This window comes from Tetrao urogallus (genome assembly GCF_951394365.1).
Source record: "Tetrao urogallus genome assembly, chromosome: 1".
Lineage (NCBI taxonomy): Eukaryota > Metazoa > Chordata > Aves > Galliformes > Phasianidae > Tetrao > Tetrao urogallus.
The window spans coordinates 60,812,810-60,832,776 of NC_136813.1; positions in this window are offsets into that span (position 1 = coordinate 60,812,810).

Genomic DNA, 19,967 nt, shown 5'->3' on the forward strand with positions numbered 1-19,967 from the left:
CATCCAAAATACAAATAAGAACCAAGCATACCACTTCCTTCAACACTTTCCTTCTGACCTTTTTTTTTACACAATTCACATTAAAGTCATAGCAGCATATTTAAAAAGAATTCTTTTCGGCCACAGAAGAAGTACAAAAAGAAATGGCATTACTCTTGACATAATAAATAATCTATAACACAAACAACAGCAACTACACAAAGAGGCAAAAACAAACAAACAAACAAACAAACAAACAAAAAACCAAAACCAATGTTCATTAGGGACTGGCTTGTTATGATGTTAATTTGGGGATTTCACAGGACAAAAGTCAAAGCTGTACCATTGCTGTTAATCTGCCCCAGTGAGAATTGCCACACAATTCACAGTGCAAGAGAGATCAGAAGCAGACATCCTGGGATACTTAGAAAACAATATTTCAGCTTCAACAATAGACAGTCCGACAAAATGACAACAAAGCAGGAAGGAAACTCAGTCCTAAAATGAAAACTGTATTGCTGCAGGTCATGCAGTCTCTCTTGGCCTCCATGTAGGTGTAAGGGTCCAGGTGGGGAATGGTATGGGCCCGTGAAAGAGCCCATCTTTTGTGCTTTGCCTTGTAACATCTTCTCCAGAGTGAGGTGGTATGGCTAGGGTTGACAACCAAGGTGGTTGTGACAGAGGTAGCCACCACGCTGAGACACATCCGTTCCTCAAAGCATTTGTATTGCTAATATTCCACTTGTGACAAATGCAAACTGGGTTGTCCCATTCAAACACATCAACCTCATTAGCAGATGTGTCCTGATGCAAGTAGCATTTAGCATCTCTTTTTTCTGCCTTCCCTACTCCAGTCACTTCTGGGTTTGTTGCTGTGAATCTGATCTAAAATGTATCGCGCAGTACGCAGTACTGCAATAACTTCCTAGCACTCAATTTCCAAAAGCAGGGTTACATTAACTGCAGTCCTACCTACTCTAGGAGCCTGCTGGAAATATGCAAGGCCTTGCACTGCTTTGTGAAGGAGATTTCTTCCATCCTGTGCACTTTCTTAGCAGGAAGGAACCGGATCACCTATGAGAAACAACCAAAATTCCTGCAAATAAGCATCAGCATTTCAGTACCTTCACTTCACTAATAATACTAAAATTATTATTATTTTTGATGATAGTGAACAGCAATACTGAAAACATTTTATCTGGAAATTGAAAGTTATTTCATTTTATAGGAAAACAAAAGTCAAGTATTTTTATTAAAGGGATTTGGTGTATAACTGGAGAAAAGTTTAGTGTAAAGCGATCCTTCCAAGAACTGAGTAATGAGCAGTGTAGGAATTTCTTGTATGTATCTAGGAAACTGATGGATTTATCATCCATTATTTTTTTCTACTATCATTTCTGATGCATTTATTTTTCTGGCCTCTTAAAATCTTCTGCCAGTTAATTCAATTACTTTGTGGAGAATAATAGTGCTTTTCTCATCTGTTTTAAATCTGGCATAGAATATATTCTGTAGGTGACCATTTGTACTTCTGTTATAAAACATAATGCTTCTACTCTTTTTCCAAATGAACATCTAGATTGCTGCTAGAGTTTTAGGCTATAAAGTCCCTCCTTATAAATAAGCTACTCCATTCTGCTGATTTCTGCTGTTAATATTCTCCTCTCCCACTTTTTTTTCTAAATTTCACAAAATCTATTATTAAGCTAAAATGTATTTGCTGCTCAGGATTAGATTTATTTGCCTTTTTGACTGCCTCTCATCGTTGCACTAATGCTTGCTTTGCAGAAAACCATACTCAACTCCAGCATGTCATTACTGAGTTAGTTCATAGTAGCAGTAGTAGTAGTAGTAGTAAGTTCATAGCTCATTATTCCATGCCACGTGTACATTACTTTGTTTCAAGGTCATTTAATTTCATTTAACATTGACCAGTCAATATGCAAAAAGTCTTCTGAAATTCCCTGCCATTAGTACCACTTTTGAGTGTCCTGAAATATTCTGTGTCACTGATGCACTTTGTCACCTGTGTGCTTTCTCTTTGAGGTCATTTATTAAGACACTGGATAACACTCATACCAAGGGCTCTTGAGAACTCCAGTGTTAATAGGTTTCCATTGTGAAAACTGACCATTTATTCCCATCTATTTTTCCCTCTCTTTAAACCAATTATTAATGCATGAAAGGGCCTTCTCTCTTACCCACAAAGCTTAATTTCTTCAGAAATCTCTTTTAAAGGGACCTCATTGACTACTTTTTCAAAATGTAAGTACAGAATCATTGGGTCACCGTCACCCATAACCTTTATGACTCCTCAGAGAACTTTCATTGATCTGTGAGAGTGGACTCTCTTTCACAAAAGCCCAGCTGATTCTTCCTGTGATAGTCACATTATATTTATCTAGATATCTAATAATTTTCTCCTTTACCATAGTTTCTTTTATTTACCTTTTTCAGAAGTCAGACTCACTGGTCTGTAGCTCCTTGAATCAAATATGAATCATTTTTCAAAGACCAGGGACTCATCAATCGTCTTCTACTTCCCTGGCACTGAGGCTCATAAAATGAAGCTTCATATACACCTCAGTTAATCGCTCATTGTTTTCATGTCTGTGTGTCTTTAGGGTTCCTTGGAGAACAGTGTCAAAGGCTTTAATTTGTGAGAAAATCATACAATAGCTATCCTCTCTTGAACCCAAAGTATCTGATCATTTTTAATGACCCAAAATGGAGAATCTTGGGCACAGTCAGATCTGCATTTTCTGTATACTGCTAAGATACATGGTAGTTCTGGTAAAATGATGTGTGGAGTTTAGTTTCTACTTTTCAATCTAGAAGTATTTCACTTGGATGCATTACTTTCCCTGCCTTGAATAGAACAGTAGTTGTCATTTTCACTTACTTGGTAAGCAACACCATTTCTCATGGTGTGTTTCATACATATCATAGAAATATCTGAAGGCATTTGGTTAGTATATCTTTCTTTTTGACTGGTAAAAAAGCATGCTACAATTTCTATATTTTCCTACCGTATATTTTCATAAGTATTACTGCTTTGCTAATAATTAAAGCCCTGTTTCATTCAATGGCTTACAGAATTCAGACTGCAAACTTTTATGTTGTACTTCGAGGATACTAAAGACAAATGCCGAGCACATGGAAAATGCATTGTTTCAGAACTCTTTATCTGCATCAATAGCCTTTTTCAGAAAGCAAAAACCAAACTTCCTTGGCACTGCAAAAGAAGTGTTGAAGGGAAAGTGGATGATGGAGAAAATTTGGAGGACAAGAGCGAGAAATGGCCACCAGCATCACAGGAAGTAAGAGCAAAGATGAAAGGTTTCCAGCTAGCGATATCTTTAATGTATCTTTGTTTACTGTTGAAAACCCACTACATGTATATTTGCAGGGAACAATGCATTACAATATAAAAAATTAATATAAAACTACATTTAAATAACTAATGTGTTGGCACCAGAACTGATGCAGACCCAGGAGAAATGTGGTTCCCTTGTTAAAGTAAGTTCATTAGCATAAGAAGCACAAATCTGAAGGGCAGGAAGGGAGGAGGGTTCCCAAGTTAATAAATATTTACTTCATGATTCTTGAATGACAGAAATCAACAAAAGCTATGAAACCAAGTTCCAGCAAGCTCTCCAACCTTAACTGGGAAATGAAATCAGAAGCTTGAACCCAAATTTTGATTTTCTTGTTTTTTTTTCTTCTAAATATGAGTCACAAAATGTAAATCCCTCTTGGTTTTCCCTTCAAAGTCTGATTTCACAAGTAAGCAAGAATGGCTCCAACCATCTAGTTCTCCTTTGCCTACAATGAGGTTAGAATTTATACTTGTTTTGTATTTTTTTTCCCATAAGAAGAGAAAAAAAAGCAGAAAATTTGTTTTCAATACCATTTCTTTATATATTTTTAGCATCTATTATTCTAAAAAGAACCCAGAAGTTTAGTATGTGCAGACAAACTGTCTCATACACACCTGAAATACAGTTAGCAGTCAAATACCTAATGCTACAGACTTTAAGTAATGCTAAAAAAATAAATAAAACTTATCAGATTAAATAGATGAAAGGTACCAACATGACACCATTGACATGTTGTAAATACTGATTTGAAGCAGATGTAGGGATATGAGTTCTACCAATGAAATAGCAAAACCAAAACTATCAGCCCTTTTGTTGGAAGCACTCTCAATAAGACCAATCAAGCTACCTCCTGCTTCACCTTTGAGCCCAAATTAAAACACACTCGGAGATAGAAAGTACTTGGGAGGAGGGAAAACCTCATTACCTTGCTTATGACACCAGTTCCACAAATTGAGATATATTTAAGGAATTTGTTAAATGACATGAAACTAAATTGCACCATATTATGAAGATGGTGGGGATTTGGTCTTGCTGCATTGTGTAGCCATTGCAGCATTTCAGTACCTAAAGGGAGCCTACAGATGGAGGGGAATCAACTCTTTGAAAGGGTAGATAACAGCAGGACAAGGGGAAATGGTTTGAAGTTGAGGGAGGGAAGATTTAGGTTGGATGTCAGGGGGAAGTTCTTTACAGAGAGAGGGGTGAGGTGCTGGAACAGGCTGCCCAGAGAGGTTGTGGATGCCCTGTCCCTGGAGGTGTTCAAGGCCAGACTGGATGGGCGCCTGGGCAGCCTGGTCTAGTGTTAAATGTGCAGGTTGGTGGCCCTGAATGTGGCAGGGGGGTTGGAGATTCATGATCCTTGAGGTCCCTTCCAAGCCTGGCCATTCTGTGATTCTGTGATACTTTGTTCACATTTCTTTCTCACACAGGGAAGCAGCAGTTAGTTGCTATCCACACCTGATGAGAATGTGGATAAAAGTGCTGCCACAGCCTTTCAGAGTCTCTTTTGTGAACAGGTCGATGGCTGGTTTGTTCAGGCAAAATAAGTCAAACACACACTTTTTGGGCTTTCCAGCATTTGCTCTTTATCGGCTTGCATGCCATAAATGGAAGGATGCCTCTCAGCCTTTGAGATAACTGCTGTGAGGGAATTTAATAAAATGACTGTAAAGGGAAGTGGTAAAACACTTTTTTCAGCTGAAAAGTGGAGAATAAGAAACATGGAAGCCTATGCAATCTGATTAGTGGTTCTGTGAGCTTCTCCATGCGTGTTCAATAGGGAAATAGAAACTGGGTCTGCTTCTAAAATAAACATTAAACCCCTTCAAAGTACAGCTCTAAGATAGATTTTCTTCTTTAATGCCTATTCCTTCATAACTCCACTGAAGACCAGCATCTGCTGTCTGTTTTTGCAGCCTACACCGACGCAGTAATATCTAAGACTGTTTTTTGCGATCCAAATTTCCCTACCATCTGGGAGGCAGTCACCTTTTGAGAGAGTGGAGCTGTCTGCATTTGAAAGGTTGCTGCTTTGATCCATAACCTCTCCTGGTGAAGGTGGGCAAAGCTGCCTTGTGCGTGCACATGCAGAGGGCAAGTCTGGCCCGGTACCTCCCAGGTCAGGTTTGCACTGGGAAAATAAAGCTGGAAATAAACATGTGGAGAAATGTCCGGTTGCCATTACTTGCAGCTGCTGGCAATTTTAAAGCAATCTGAAGGAGAGTGGGCTCTGACACATGTGTAAGCTTGCTGAAATAAGAAGGCTGCTGCCACCAAACACGCAATGCCTGGGAGACCTGGGTACATCATACCCAGCCAGACAAGGGTACCCGATTGTCACCAAAGCAGCATCACAGCTTAATGCCACCCAAACTCACCTAGACAAAAGGTACTACAGACAACAAGGGCAAGTCCTACCTGGGAATATATCTCTGCACCAGAAGGAAAAAAAAAAAAAAAAAAAAAAAAGCCACCGCATCTTTAAATAACTGCATGAGGTAGATAAAGAGTTGGAGCTGTGCCAAGGTAAAAGTTGTAAAACTGGATTGATTTTTTGCTACAGCTTGCTAAGGGCTCCCCAGAGCCAGGATGCAATGCTCAAATATAATAATTGATAGCCTGAAAAAATATTTCTGATAAGTGCGCAACTGTAACGCGGAGACCTGCCAGAGATGAAGCAAGCCTTTGTGTCTCAGCTAACCCGAGTGCTGGGGTGACCCAGATCTGCAGCTCTCTACCCTGATTACAGCCGCATCCTTCAGCCGCAGAGAAAATGGGCCCAGGTTCTGAACACAGCATTTTGTTAAATGCTGTTGTGCAAAAGTAATTACTCGACAGCCAGGCCAGTGCGTGCAAAGAGGGAGAGCTCTGGGGGCGGAGGGAATTCACATTCATTAATAGCACCTGGCAATCCCAAAGGGCAGAGGAGGTAGTGCTAATCTAACCTCTTTTCAGTCTTCACCTTGGTGGAGTGACCACCTCAAGCGCTGTGTATGTGTGTATAAATTGCTCAGATTCAATTGAACGCATTAAGTTTTAAAAAGGATGTAAGTGAAAATTTTCAATAGCTTCTGAAGGGATAATTTATTAGCTCTGAGTAAATTAAAATCTCAAGCAGGGGTAAAGACTTTAGAGATTACTTTAATACATTTTATATGCTTTCAATGGAAACGTTCCTTTAAATGGTCCAAAAATCAGCTAATTTTGTCCTATTTAGTAAATTACCTCCTAAGGCTGTAATGCTACAGATTACAATTGCTAAAAAAAGTTATGCCTTATCAAAGTGGAATAAACTGCATTTTGTAGGTTTAAATATAGCTGCTTTTTTTTGTGTTTTGTTTTCATAATTCAGACTGGTAAAAATGTTGTGTTAAAATAGTGGTGGAAGGGAGTGTATCTTTTATTCTCTTGTTAGGTCAGATGGTAATGCAACAGAATGTCATCGCTATGTCTCCTATATGCCATACTAGCAATTTAGAGTCTATTTCGTCTTTGAGACCAGACGCATGATCAAATTACTCTGGTTAACTGTTGCCATGCATCAGCTCAGTCTCAATAACAGCCTGTGCAAATGCTCTTAGCCTGTGGCATATTCAGAGTAATTTGGCATAGGTTAGCCCCTTTTCACTGTGGACTAATGTATGTCCCGTTATCTCATGTTTGTGGTGGACAGTTGCCACAGCCTGGCTGATGTGCAGTAATTTTACTGTGCTGAGACTATTTGATTATGCCTAAGCCTAGAATTTGCCCATGAAACTACTGGTTTCCAGGTTTAACGTCTCTTTGGGGAAGATGGCAGGAAAAACATTGGCTCTGAATGCAAGTCTTCCACATCCATCCTTTACACAGTCAACAAGCTACCTTTCAAAGTTGTTTCCTTCATTTCAAAAAATAACACTGCCTGCTCAGCAGAGAAGCTGGATCGGCTTCAGGCAGCTTTAGAGCTATCAGCATCTGAGAAGCCAACGACTAAACTTTGCAAATAGAAATCAGTCTAAATAGGGGGGAAGAAGACTTGATTCTGATTCAGAATTATAGTTCTTGCAAACCACAGGAATCAGCTGTTATGTACATTACCGCCTGAGATATTGTTTCTGCTGCGGGTGAATATGGCTGCAGTAGTAAATTTAACGGTGTTAGAGATGGTACTAGAACCAGGCTGTCCATTTCAGAAAGTCTGAATGGTTCTGATATGTTTTGTTTTGCCCTGAGTCACTCAGTGGTTTTCAAACAGTTCCTTGGGAGAATTCAGGAATTAACAGAGGCCACTTCTGGGGGTTTGGCTCTGGCCAGCCTATCTCAGAAGATAACGGAGTGCGAATGAGTATCAGTCTGTGCTAGATTTTCTCTGTGCAAAGAATGGCCTCAAGATCATTTATTTTATCAATATTGATGCAGCCTGACTTACAAAAAGCAGTCAAAGAAGTGGTAAAGTGATAAGTAGTTGGTGAGGAGTAAGTGATTTCAATGACTGGTGAAGATAAGAATTTGCCAGTAAGGTATGATAGGGTGAGAAACTGAGCACAGTGAATGGGGAGAAGGGAGGTGGCATGGACAGATAATAAGGATATAATTAGGCTTTAAAAGGAAGAAAGAGTTTGGAGCAGAATTAAGAAAAATATTGCTGCAGATGAGTATTTAAGGGAAGACATTAATAGTCTGAACTACAAAATAAGTTACTAGTTGTTACTGACAAAAGAAAAGTAAAATAAAAATGAAAAGATACATTTTTGTCCAGGATTTATTTAATTGCATTGAATGGGCCAATGTACTCCATGGTTTTTTGGACTGATATTCAGATCCATATTTCTATGTGGATATGTATGCGCAACAATGCTTAAATACATAAAGCTCATGATTTTGGGGCTCAGATCTATTAAGATCTTTATAAATGTAACGGACGGTAAATCTTTTTTCATGGTGAAATTGTGGAGATGGTGGGAACAGAAATAGTGCAGCAACTGTTTTACGCTGCTCAGGAAATGGGCTGTTAGCATCTGTCCATGGTTTTCCATGTGGCATTGTCTGTATTTGTCACATGTGCAATACAATGGCTGTATTAGGGTTTAGAAAGTCTACACCATTTAAATTGTTTCTTGTTTCGGTAGCAAATTTGCCCATTACCTCAGTAAGCCTAGCAGCCAGGACAGGCCTGAGTAAAAAGTAAGCATTCTGCAGGATTCAAACTCTAGACCTGTCCAATGCCAGTTCTGAAGTACAGAGAAAATTCTGACCCTAAACATCATCTCCCTTACTATAAAACACCTGAAGAGCTTCCTGCAAGAGCAGACCAGATGCAATTTTACCTGTTGGTGAATAGATATCCTTGTGCCTGATTTTTCTGTAAGAATGGTGAGGCGAATTTTGAAACAAGTGCCTTGAGCCCTAGCACTAATGAAATCTGATTTTCTATGAATCTGTGTCCCGTCTGATGGATTTTGGTTTCTAGGAAGGTGCCAGAGCTGACAGAAGCTTTCAACATATCTTGTCAATTATGAAGTCACACTCCATTGCATATTCTCCAACCGAGAAGGTGCAAACTTTGCATCCACATTTAGGGGTATCCTCTCCTCTACTCTGACCCCTATAAACCCTATAACGAGCTGGAGCATCTCTTAGATCTCACCCCTCTGTCAAGTTTCTTATAGCCAGTAAGGTCAGAGTTTAGGCAGGGGATCCAAGCAGGGACAGGAATTGTCATGCAGCCAAAACATGAACGTATCGGTGATGGCAAGCTATTTTGACATAAGAATTGCTGTGCTGGGCTTGTCCAGGGTTGAGTCTACATTTATATCTTACCTCTACTTTCCAGGATCTTTTACTGGTACACTGGTAATTACTTGGTTGGAAAGTGATGTTCTGTCATCAGAGGAGGTTAATGTGCAAAAGCACTAGCCATACAACCTTTTCTTGAAAAAGTCATTTTTCATCTCGTCTTGCGTCTTTTAATGATTTTCACAAACATTTTTGAATCTCTACATTTTTCTGCTACACATTTTTACTTCTTTTTGAGAGAATGTCTCTTGAAAAGATGGTTTGCCCACTAATTCTATGCCACTGTCATATACCAACATTATAGAAATTTCCGTATCATTGCTTTCTTTTCTTCTTTGATGCCTTCTAGGATGCCAAACTTCTTTCAGCAAACAACACAGCAGCAAACACCGCTTTTCATTTTCAGAAGGTACTTTCATTAACTTATACTCTTTAAATTCATCGCTCTTTAAACTCAGAGCTCTCTGTAGTTCAAATTATTCCTCTTTCCACATACTTTAGCCTGCATTCATTGAATTTCACCTGCTACCTACTGTCCTTTCACCTCACTTTCTTTTCTTTTGGAGATATTCATAAACCTCTTTAACACTGTGCTATCTTTGTGCCATCCTTAACCACGGTCAGCTCAGTGTTCACACAGCTTTTTCATAACATTAACATACAAAACAATATTAGAGGTATGCAACTTTGGAGTATTCCCCCAAAAAAACTTTCAGAAAATCCAAATGGATTTGATCAATCCATTTTCTTTTTTGTCTCAGATTTTACTGAGGCACTTAAGTAATCCTTGAAGAAAAGAGTGATAGGCTGTCTGTTAACAAATCACACTGCTTTGTCCCAGTTGTACTGTCTCTAGCAAAGGGTTTTGCACATTAGCATTTCAATCAGTGAAGGTCCTTGGCAGATTACTTCATAATATGACTAACTTTATAGACAGAAGTTGTGTCCTTGAAGACAATATCCTATTTACATGACTTAAATTGGGCATGAGGTAAAGCCAGGACCACCAAACTGCAGGCCATAGGTAGTGAGCATTTCCTAATCAGTAGAAAAATTGACTTTTTTTATTTAATGTGAAGAATTGAGTCTTTTTTTGCTGGCATCTGCCCCAGATCGTTCTTGAATCTGTTAGAGATTCAGTAATAACAGGTATTTCTAACAGCCAGCAATGTCAGGACACTGCAGGACTGGAACCAAAACTGAGTTTTGCTTCTGCCACAGCAGCTGAAAACTGCTACAGCACCAGACAGGCAGGGGAAGGAAGACACACTGATGGGGGCCGTGGGGCTTCCAGAGCTGGTCTTGCAGCTGCTGCTGCTTTTGGGAAAGACAGGCCAGTCCTTGAGCCAACAGTTTGCTAAATCCTTTTTAATACCGTGTCCATTTCTGTCTTCCTGGATCCAAACCTCTTTCTTTTCTTTCAGTGTTTTTATTTTACTAGCTTCAAATTTTATGGCTTAATTGGTTTTTCTCAGTGTAGTTAGTGCTGCATTGCCTCATAGAGTGAGACCCGAGCACTCCTCATAGTGTCCTTGCAAACATCTCCATCAATTCTTCCTTTTTTAGCTTTCTCCTCTTTTTTTCCAGATCTCCCCAAATCTTGCCCATCTCTCTCTCTCTCTCTCTCTCTCTCTCTCTCTCTCTCTCTCTCTATATATATATATTTTGTGGTATACTTTTAAGTACTCTGGCAACATGGCTCTTACTTTTGGGCAAAAGCTGGTTGCTGCCTTCAGATCTCATGCAGTATGCTTTCAAGGGTCAGAGGCATCCTGTAATGTATTGTGGACTTTTGACCCCATAAAATCAAGTGATTGAAAGAAAGTGGTGGCCCCATAAAAATCACTAAATCTTAGGAGATACTAGAATATGCTTCTATAAGAGACAGGAGCATTGAAGACACAGCACTCCAATACAGGAAACTAGAGACTGAGTCTGCAGAATGAAGATCTGATCCTTTTATTTATTTTTTTACTCAATTTTGCTCTAATTTCTAGCTGGGATTTATCTGAGGTAATGCAATTTTAATACTGACCCTTTCAAAATTATTCACTGCCCATTTTTCACACTTGTTTTATGAAATAGTCAAAACATTTTCACTCCTGCTCTGAAGAATTTCTGGATCTGTAAATAGCAACATTTATTTTTATCTTCTATCAACTATTAGAAGCCTTCAAGCTGAGACACATATTGTGCACTGACTGCAAGAAATACTGAAGCACAGACATGCCAAATGTACCTACTGTTTCAAGAGACAGAGCCTACCATTTCAAATGTCCTTGTGCAAGAATCTTTCTCATGGTCATGGTCACTGGGGACATATCTGAATAGTAAAGACAAAGGGTGAAATCTCATTAATTTCAGTGGGGTCAGGGTTTCAACCAATTTGCTTCTTCCTACAAATGTAACCTTGCCAGTACTTTTAATGTGTTGCTTTAAACACATTCAAATCTGACATAACACGTTCTTCCAGAATTTTTCCCAGATGTTTGTGTATGTTACAATCTCTCTAAAAAGGTGCTATGTTAATAACTCCAACAGTTTTGATTTTTGAAAGTAGCATCTAATTTTAGAAAACCATTAGATAACTTAGACTGAAATATTCTCTGAATAAGTGGCACTTTATAAATCATCCTCTCTAGATGGCTGATTTAAATATAAATTTCTGATTTTAGTTTTATTTGCCTAAGAGTGGAGAATACCATGAAAAATTAATATCTTTATGAACAATGAAATGAAATCCATCCAGTTGAAATATTTTGAAAATTTTCCTCTAGGAAGGTGTAAAATGCAGTTTATTTGTGTAGTGCTGCTTACTGAGGGTGCAGAGCATACAAGAAAATACTGTAGCTTTTATCCAGATGACCTGATTCTTGAATTCCAAACATTGAGAAGTGGAAAGCAAGGCAAGGGCTAAAGATAAATTTCTAAAAAAAATCTGCATTTGTTTGAGTTATGGATGAATAAAATATAGGGCACATAAAAGTGACAGTACCTTCTAGGTTAGTAGATTGCACAATCTGGACTTTCACAGCTACAGTATTTTCTCATGCATGTGTTACACTAAGAATACTAAAAATACATAGATTTAAAAGACAGAGCTGACAGAACATCTAAGTAGTGATGAAATACTCAGATACACTTGAATTTAGATCTTCCAAAGAAGTCTCTTGAAACTAAATAAAAAGGTCTCTGTTCTCTACTCGATTTGATTTAAATCAGAGGAAAATTCTTGATATGAAACCTTCGGTATATGGACGCCCATGGCAAAGTTCAGCAGAGGCTGGGTGGTGACAAGGTTGATTTGAAAGAGCCTTTAAAATTTTGAGCCCAATCATAAAATTATGTCTATCTAATTTTATCTTCAAGAAGATATTAATAAAGATAAATAATAAGGCTGCAGAGGTATTTTGAATGCTTTTACTTTTGATGTCCTGTCTAGTAGGGGCTGGAAAAGCAAAAGCTGAACTTTGGCTTCCTCCATTAATATAGCCAAAGCTGTTGGTGCAACATAGATTACTGCCTATGCTTTCAAGGGGAATACATTTTTTTGCCTGCCTTCAGATTCACAACTAAAATGAATAATATTTTGATGGCCTGAAGACTTAGTACACAACATGTGAAAGAATATGTTCTAAGTTTTTAAGAAGTTTTTTTTTTATAATGTAGTTCCAAATCCTGTAAATATCACAAGTATTGCATAGTAGTATGCTATTAGTATAGTACTGTACATATGAAAAGTCAGTGAACATTGCATGCTGTTGGGATATCACCTAGAACAGCTTAAAAGGTCCTTAGATGGTAAAAGATGTCCAGGGTTGTCATTACTGTGGGACAGTTCTTAAACAAGTAGCACTGAGAAACAAGAACACTCAGAGCTGGTCAGCACCCAAGTTCCCCTAGGAATCATGATCTCTTCATAAGTTTGCCATTCCTAGCTTTTACTGAGTCTCAGATACTGATGACACAGCAGTGTGGTTATACACACTGTATTACATTAATCCATGCTCGCTAATAAGCAGCAAACACTATGTGGGTTTTTAATGCAGAACACTTTCAATAACATCACTAATAACTTTCTGTTCAGTACAGGCAAGTAAAGCTCCACCTGTGTTATTTATGCTTAGGATCAGATTTCATCTCACATAACTTCAGCTGTCAAGTTTAAGCCGCACACCACAGACTCCCTTTGTAGTCACTGGAAAGAGATAGGCATCTCCAAAGGGTGATTCCTTCTATCTCTCTTCGATGCCTGTCTTCAGATGGGATGAATCACCCTCCGGAGCTGCCTCTCTCTCCTCATTGTCTAGAGAGGAGTCAAGCTGACTTTTACTTATAGACATCTAACAGAGGCTTCTAACTCATAGATAGCAAAAGTGAAATGAATCCCACCTTCAGCATACTGTAATTTAAGTAGTTCTCTGCTTGGAGTAAAGAGGATTGAAGGAAGATTTCTCTAAGTGCAAGTATGGTTTTGTTGCTGCTGGTAGGAATGCTTTGCTTTCTTCTCTTGCCTCTCTAAGATGCTGACAGCTCTGATGTTAATAATGGAGCACCAGCCGGGCTCCAGCGATTTTCAGAAAAAAAAGCAAGTTATGTAATTTTTTGAGGTAATAGCTGCAGTCTGGGAAGAATTGGCCTGAAACTGTCTGAAGCTGAGACAATCTTCCATATTAAAGAGTTTAATTTCAGGATAATATTGCCATTCCTTGAATTTATTTTTTTAAAATCCAACTTATTTCATTTGTTGTGTTAAATCTCTCCATTTGTTCACAGCATTCTTAATTAGGTCAATTTGAAAATTTCAGCACATCATTTTCAAGTGTGAATTTAGGGAGAGAAAGTTTTGCCATTTCTACAGTCATACTTCAGTTTGGGAAAGCACCCCACATATCTTTGTGTGGTGATAAAATAACATTTTATGAATCAGACAAAGGATTTTTGACATTGACAGATAGAATGGCTGCAGGATCTATCAGACCACGCTTTCACAACATTTATCCATGGCCTGGGTTCATCCATGTAAGTCTGTGTATACGTAAAAAAATGCAATTTCATTTGAGAAATTGGTTCAAACAGATATACATAGACCAGTCTTGAAAGGACAGAAAGACATCTTATGATGTTGGCAAGACTTGTGATTTAATCATTTTGCCACTCTCAGTATTTTTAATGCCTCAGCTTCAAAAATCCTGTTATTACCTGATAACCGCTGCTTTTACTAAGGGTGAAAAAAATAAAAAGACATTCCTAATGGTCTGGACTGCTGAGAAAAGTTCAAAAATATGAACTGTAAAAGCTCAAGAAGGTGGCAAGTGAAAAGATGCAATTAATGTAACACTTAATAACTTTCAGGGGTCTTACAAATTCCTTAACCTTCTAGGCTGAAGTGAGACACAGGACTGTGTGGTCAAACTTGTACCTGCTTAATGGGTCAGACTAAATTCTATGCATCCCTCTAGGCACAGTCCCTTCCCAAGACAGAGATCCTGCTGGATGGCTAAACCTGAACAGGACTTCATGAGGCTTAATATGGGGTTTGCTTTCCTTTGAAAGAGGATCTTTGAATGAAAGTTTAAAAAGAAATAGAAGAGTTCTCTGTCCTGAACATGGCTGTTGCAGAGGGATGAATTTCATCCTGAAACAAAACAATCAAACCAAAAATCTTTCTGAAAGAAATAAAATTATAAAGCTCTTTTCAGTGTCTAAATTGAGATACTTAAATGAAGTGTCTAAGGTAGGAACTTAGTCTCATAGGGCTTAATATCCAGTCAATGGAAATTGAAAAGCAGTGCTGTAAAGCACCTTAGTGAAGTTTCTGCTTTAAACTGGCTACAGATAAAGTCTATCCCCCTGAGTAAGGCATCTCATAGGTACATCAGGTCCTGATAGGTACCACAATGCAGATCTGATGTTCAGTCCAGTTCTTAATAATTTTAATTATGCAAGAGTCACTGACATGGGACTGTGCAAAGGACCAGGGAAAAGTGTCCCAAGATCTGTGTGGATATGACTGTGCCCTGTCAATAATACTGCTTCTTGCTCAAGAAACTACTGGGGATGGTTTTGTCCCAGGCAACTATGTGGAATTCTGAAAGTGAAGAGAAAGTTAAAGTTTGGAAAGACCCCATTGTCCGCAGTTCATACATTTTAGAACATATACGTTAGGAAAAAAATAGTGTTTAGAATAACTTTATATATATAAGGCTGATACATTCCTCTAGGATCTTTGGAAGGCTGGTTAGGACTGTGCTGAGTCTGAGCTTTCCTCCAGGACTGCAAGGTGGAAACTCTCCTCTATTGAGACAGCTCCATTCACATACTGCCACAAGCAGCTGTGAGCTCAGTAGTTTACAAAGTTCAGGCGCTCATTTTGAGAATGAATATAAATTTTGACAGTCCTCCCTTACAGAAAAAAAGAAATAATATCAAGTTTTTCAGGAAAAACTGAGCAAGTTGCATTTACACTGTACTGCAGAATAAATACAGATTCCTTGTATTCCTTGTATTCCTTGGATTCCTTGTATTCCTTGGCACTGGTGCTACTATGTAAACTTAGTAAAGGCCTGTCTGTATTAGATTGGCTTTGCTGTATGGAAGATCAGGCCCTGTGTTCTGCAAGATATAGTTTTGCAGATATTGGGTTAGAAACAATCAGTCTGGTAAGTTTAGTGACTGCTGCTTTTAGATTTAGCAGTCTAAAATCTATGCTTGGCTTGGAAAAGAGTGTTCAGGACGAACATGTTTCTGCAAATCCATAATCAGAACAGCTTTGTATCAAACAGCAGATTAGGAAGCATGCCATTGCATGTGTGGCATGACCCAAAACAGGTGCATCTGCAAGGTAGAGGACTTTAGCGAAATAAGATAACCACTGTGAGAGGACTCTGCCTAACTTGCTTGCTTTTCAATTCTGCCTAAAGCATCCTTAGATCTCCTCTCTCCCTCTTTTCCTTCTTGCCTTCTCTCTCTGTCTGACCATTTACTTTGTATGCAGATTACTTAAAACTCAAAAAAAACCCCCAGCATTCTTAATTCAGAATGAGAAGAAGGTATCATTGAAATAAGTAAACTAACCTGTCTTTCATCCTTTGAGATACTGTAAGGTGATCAAGGCATCTGGGCTGGCAGATCTAACAGGGGATCCATTCCCTTCTGAGCAGGGGAGGGATATCCTGTTCTGTACAAATGTCTCCAGTCTGAAGTGCTCCAGTACAGCCACTCTGCATTTAAACAACACCATACCTTATTCTGGAATAATTTTTGCGTTAACTATCATCCCAAATTGCCTGCCACAGAGTGCTTGGTTAACAACCTAATCAAGACTTGCCTCAAGACATTATTTAGAATCATTAACAATAGAAAGGAGAGGCTAATGGGCATCTATAAAGAGCTGTGCTTGGAAACACTGCAACACTTTTTGGGAGCAAAATTTGGGACTATGTGCAAATTGCATTTTTTTAACTAAGAACAGGATTTAAAATCAATGTAGCTAAAACAGTGATATTGGTTGTGTCAGCTCTTTTAAATCAATATAAGCCTGACAGAGCATGGTTTAACTTATATTGAGTTAAAAGTTAACCAAAATAAGCTGCTTGTAAGCCAACATTAATGTATCTACGTAGAGTTTGTACTGAATTAATGAAACTGATTCTAAATCGATTTAAGTCAAAACAGTGCTAGATCTGTGTTCAGACAAAGGCTTAATTGGAAAATGATTGATTGGATATGGATAATGTAGCCAGTGGTGGGGCATATCTGAGAGAAGGAAATCAGAATCCAAACATAAAACACCTCCAAGACTTAATAAGTGTGTCCAGGCAGCACTGTGCAATGCTTGGATGTAAATAGAGCGAACAATGTTCAGACTGCAACCACTCCCCTACATATAATGGGTAGGCAGATGATATAAGCATAGCAAAAGGTGAGAATGCTGCATGGGAATAAGGCTTCCTGACCTTAATGGCAAATAAATAAAATGCCACTTGGAATAGTACAATGGAAAGAGCAAATCCAGCAGAACAGATCCTAGCATCCAAGAATTTTTTCCTTTTTGCTACTTAAATATCCTCACGTGTTAGCATTCTGAAAGGGAAAAATAGTGTGTAAAGCATTTCCCGCTGTTGCTGGAGATCACCTTTTTTAGATGTTTTAGTATCCATAGCCCTTCAAAAGCATTGAAGATGTTCTCAGCACAGTATAAAAATTGGTAATGAAAAATACAAATGCTCTTTTGACTCAAGAAGGGAATAACTTCATAATTTACACTATCTCTACTTGAGAAAAGAACAACTTCACTACTCATGAGTTATTGGTTTTCCCTCTTCATTAAGCATTCCTTGTCTGTGTTTCTATCTATTTAGTGCATGTTCTTCCCACTCCCTTGTCAATGCCCTTAGATACAAGGGATATATTTGAGACTCAGTGCACAAAGGGCTTTCATTTTAATACACAGCAAATTAGAGGCACTACACATGCATGTATATGTGGTGTACCAGACTATTAACCTCTGATGTGGGTTTGTCCTCCTTGGACTATCTTTTGCCCATATCACACCACTATTTTTTAACACTTACAAACCAATTAATTTCTTTCTTAGATAGAGTGCTTTGCAGAATTTACCAGTGATGAAATATGCAAAAGAAGATACCTTATGAAAAATCCGAAGTATTGTCCTTGTTGACCGGATGCTGAATGATGCAAACTGCATACAATACATACAGGATTTTCCATGTCTCTAAACAAAGGCAAAAATAGGTATAACTAGCCTAATACAGTTTAGTTATGTAACAGATTGAAGGTTTGGGTTTTAGTCACTGAAAATGTGATAAACAACATTGCGCATTAATGCAGAAAACAGATTGAGCTTTTTAATGGTACATCAAATAAGACTTTATTAGCATCTATTAGGTTCAACCCAAAGCCCGGGAAATAGCATTAATGAGCATCATATATCAGTCTGTCTGTTATTAGATAACATTATCCCTTAAAACTAGCAAGTCATATAGTACTTCATACTTTTTACCTTTATCTTTAGAATTAGCTGCTGACATCCTCTCCTGTTACACTGGCCTTACTATTAGTAATAGTGAACCAATTTATAAACCCATTAGTGACACTTTTTCCCGAAGATAAAAACAGTCAAAATTATCTGGCAGCAATTAATCTTAATGGCTGTATGCAGTAAACAGCAATGGGCTAATTCCAGCTCTGTCAGCCCCATCAAACAATCCCACATTAGGCAGCTTTTCACTGATCCATTAAGCATATTCAGAACAACAACAAATTCAATGCTGAAGGCATATGCACTAAACATTACAACAGTGATCTTCTGAAGCCATCATTATCTCTTAAATAGTACTTCCCCCATGTATTATCATTATGCTGTACATTAGAAATACTTTGATTAAACTCCCTTAATTCATAACAGCCAGCTGCAGACCATTTATGCAGTTAATCTCAACACAACAGCTATTGAGGAAATATAACAAATGAAGGCTGTAAACTGGAAGTCATTACTACGAAAGAAACTGGTTTCCTGCCCTCATAGTGCAAAGTGCATGGCAAGATTGTGCTTTAGGATGACAGTAAAGCATACTGAAACTACTAATGACCTTCCACATATCTGCAATGCCTTCATCAGGTGGTGCAGCCACGAAGGTGTGTGAAGGAGCAACCTGACAAACTTTCAGCAGGAGAAGCAAAAGCATCCAGGAGCCCCCCCATTTGCAGGACCAAAATATAACCCAGACAATAGCCTTTCTGTGGCTTTGCTGTCTTCATTTGGAGCTCACAGGAATTTGTCACTATGAAAGAATGCTTCTGATTTCTTCCCCTAGCTTAGGCTAGAGGAAGCTGAAGCTTGAGCTAATAACAATGACACTTTGAGAGACTGTAGACCTTTCAGTTTCCTTTTCTACAAGTAATAGCTGTTTTGAGAATTTTTATTAGCCTGTTTTCTCTTTAAGGTATAGTGGATATGGTGTAGCAAGAAAATTTGCATAAGGTTTTCCATGGTATTGTAAACAAAACAATATTATTGGTATGGAAGGGAAAAAAAAAAATAGTATCTAATTTATATTTCCACTCTGACCTGAAATTCATACAAGGTATCCTCATATAATAACATGAAAGGGTTAAATAGGTAAAAGCTGATGGCATTTTCTTAAGTTTTCATCAACTGTATTCAGTTAAAAAAATAAAAAAATAAAAAAATCTTTCAGAAATGCCCATGCTCCATGTTAGGGAAAGTGAGAGCTGAGTCTACGTTCCTAATCTAGATCATACCTTTTCTTAATTTTAAAAAGAAAACACATACACACACATACACACACATACACACACGCGCCACACAAACCAACAAGAAATCAGTGGGATTTGGGTACAAAAAACACTTTCACAAATTCTTTACTTGTCAAGTGTAAAGAAACCATAAAAATATTAGTGAATAAGGCTTATGTGTCCTACCGTTCTTCAACATATATAAATAGTTTATTTGATTTTTAAAGATGTAAACCACAGACACACTGTCTACCTTGCAATGAAATGACCAAATAAATAAAACTTCAATTTGGCATGGGCCTGGCTGCCAGTTCTGATCTCAGTTCCAGTTCATAAGTCCAGCTCACTCCAAGGTGGAATGCAAAATCTCTGCAGCACCTTCAAGACCAGCACTGAGGAACAGGCAACTGCGTGCAACAGGCAACACTCTTCCCATCGTCAGAAGAATCTGCTTCCTGATACTCTAGTAAAAACAGAGGTGAAATGTCTCATTACAAATCCAGTTTTGTACTTCTGTTACCTTCTAAAGCTCACGCCCTGCTGGAGGAGGCA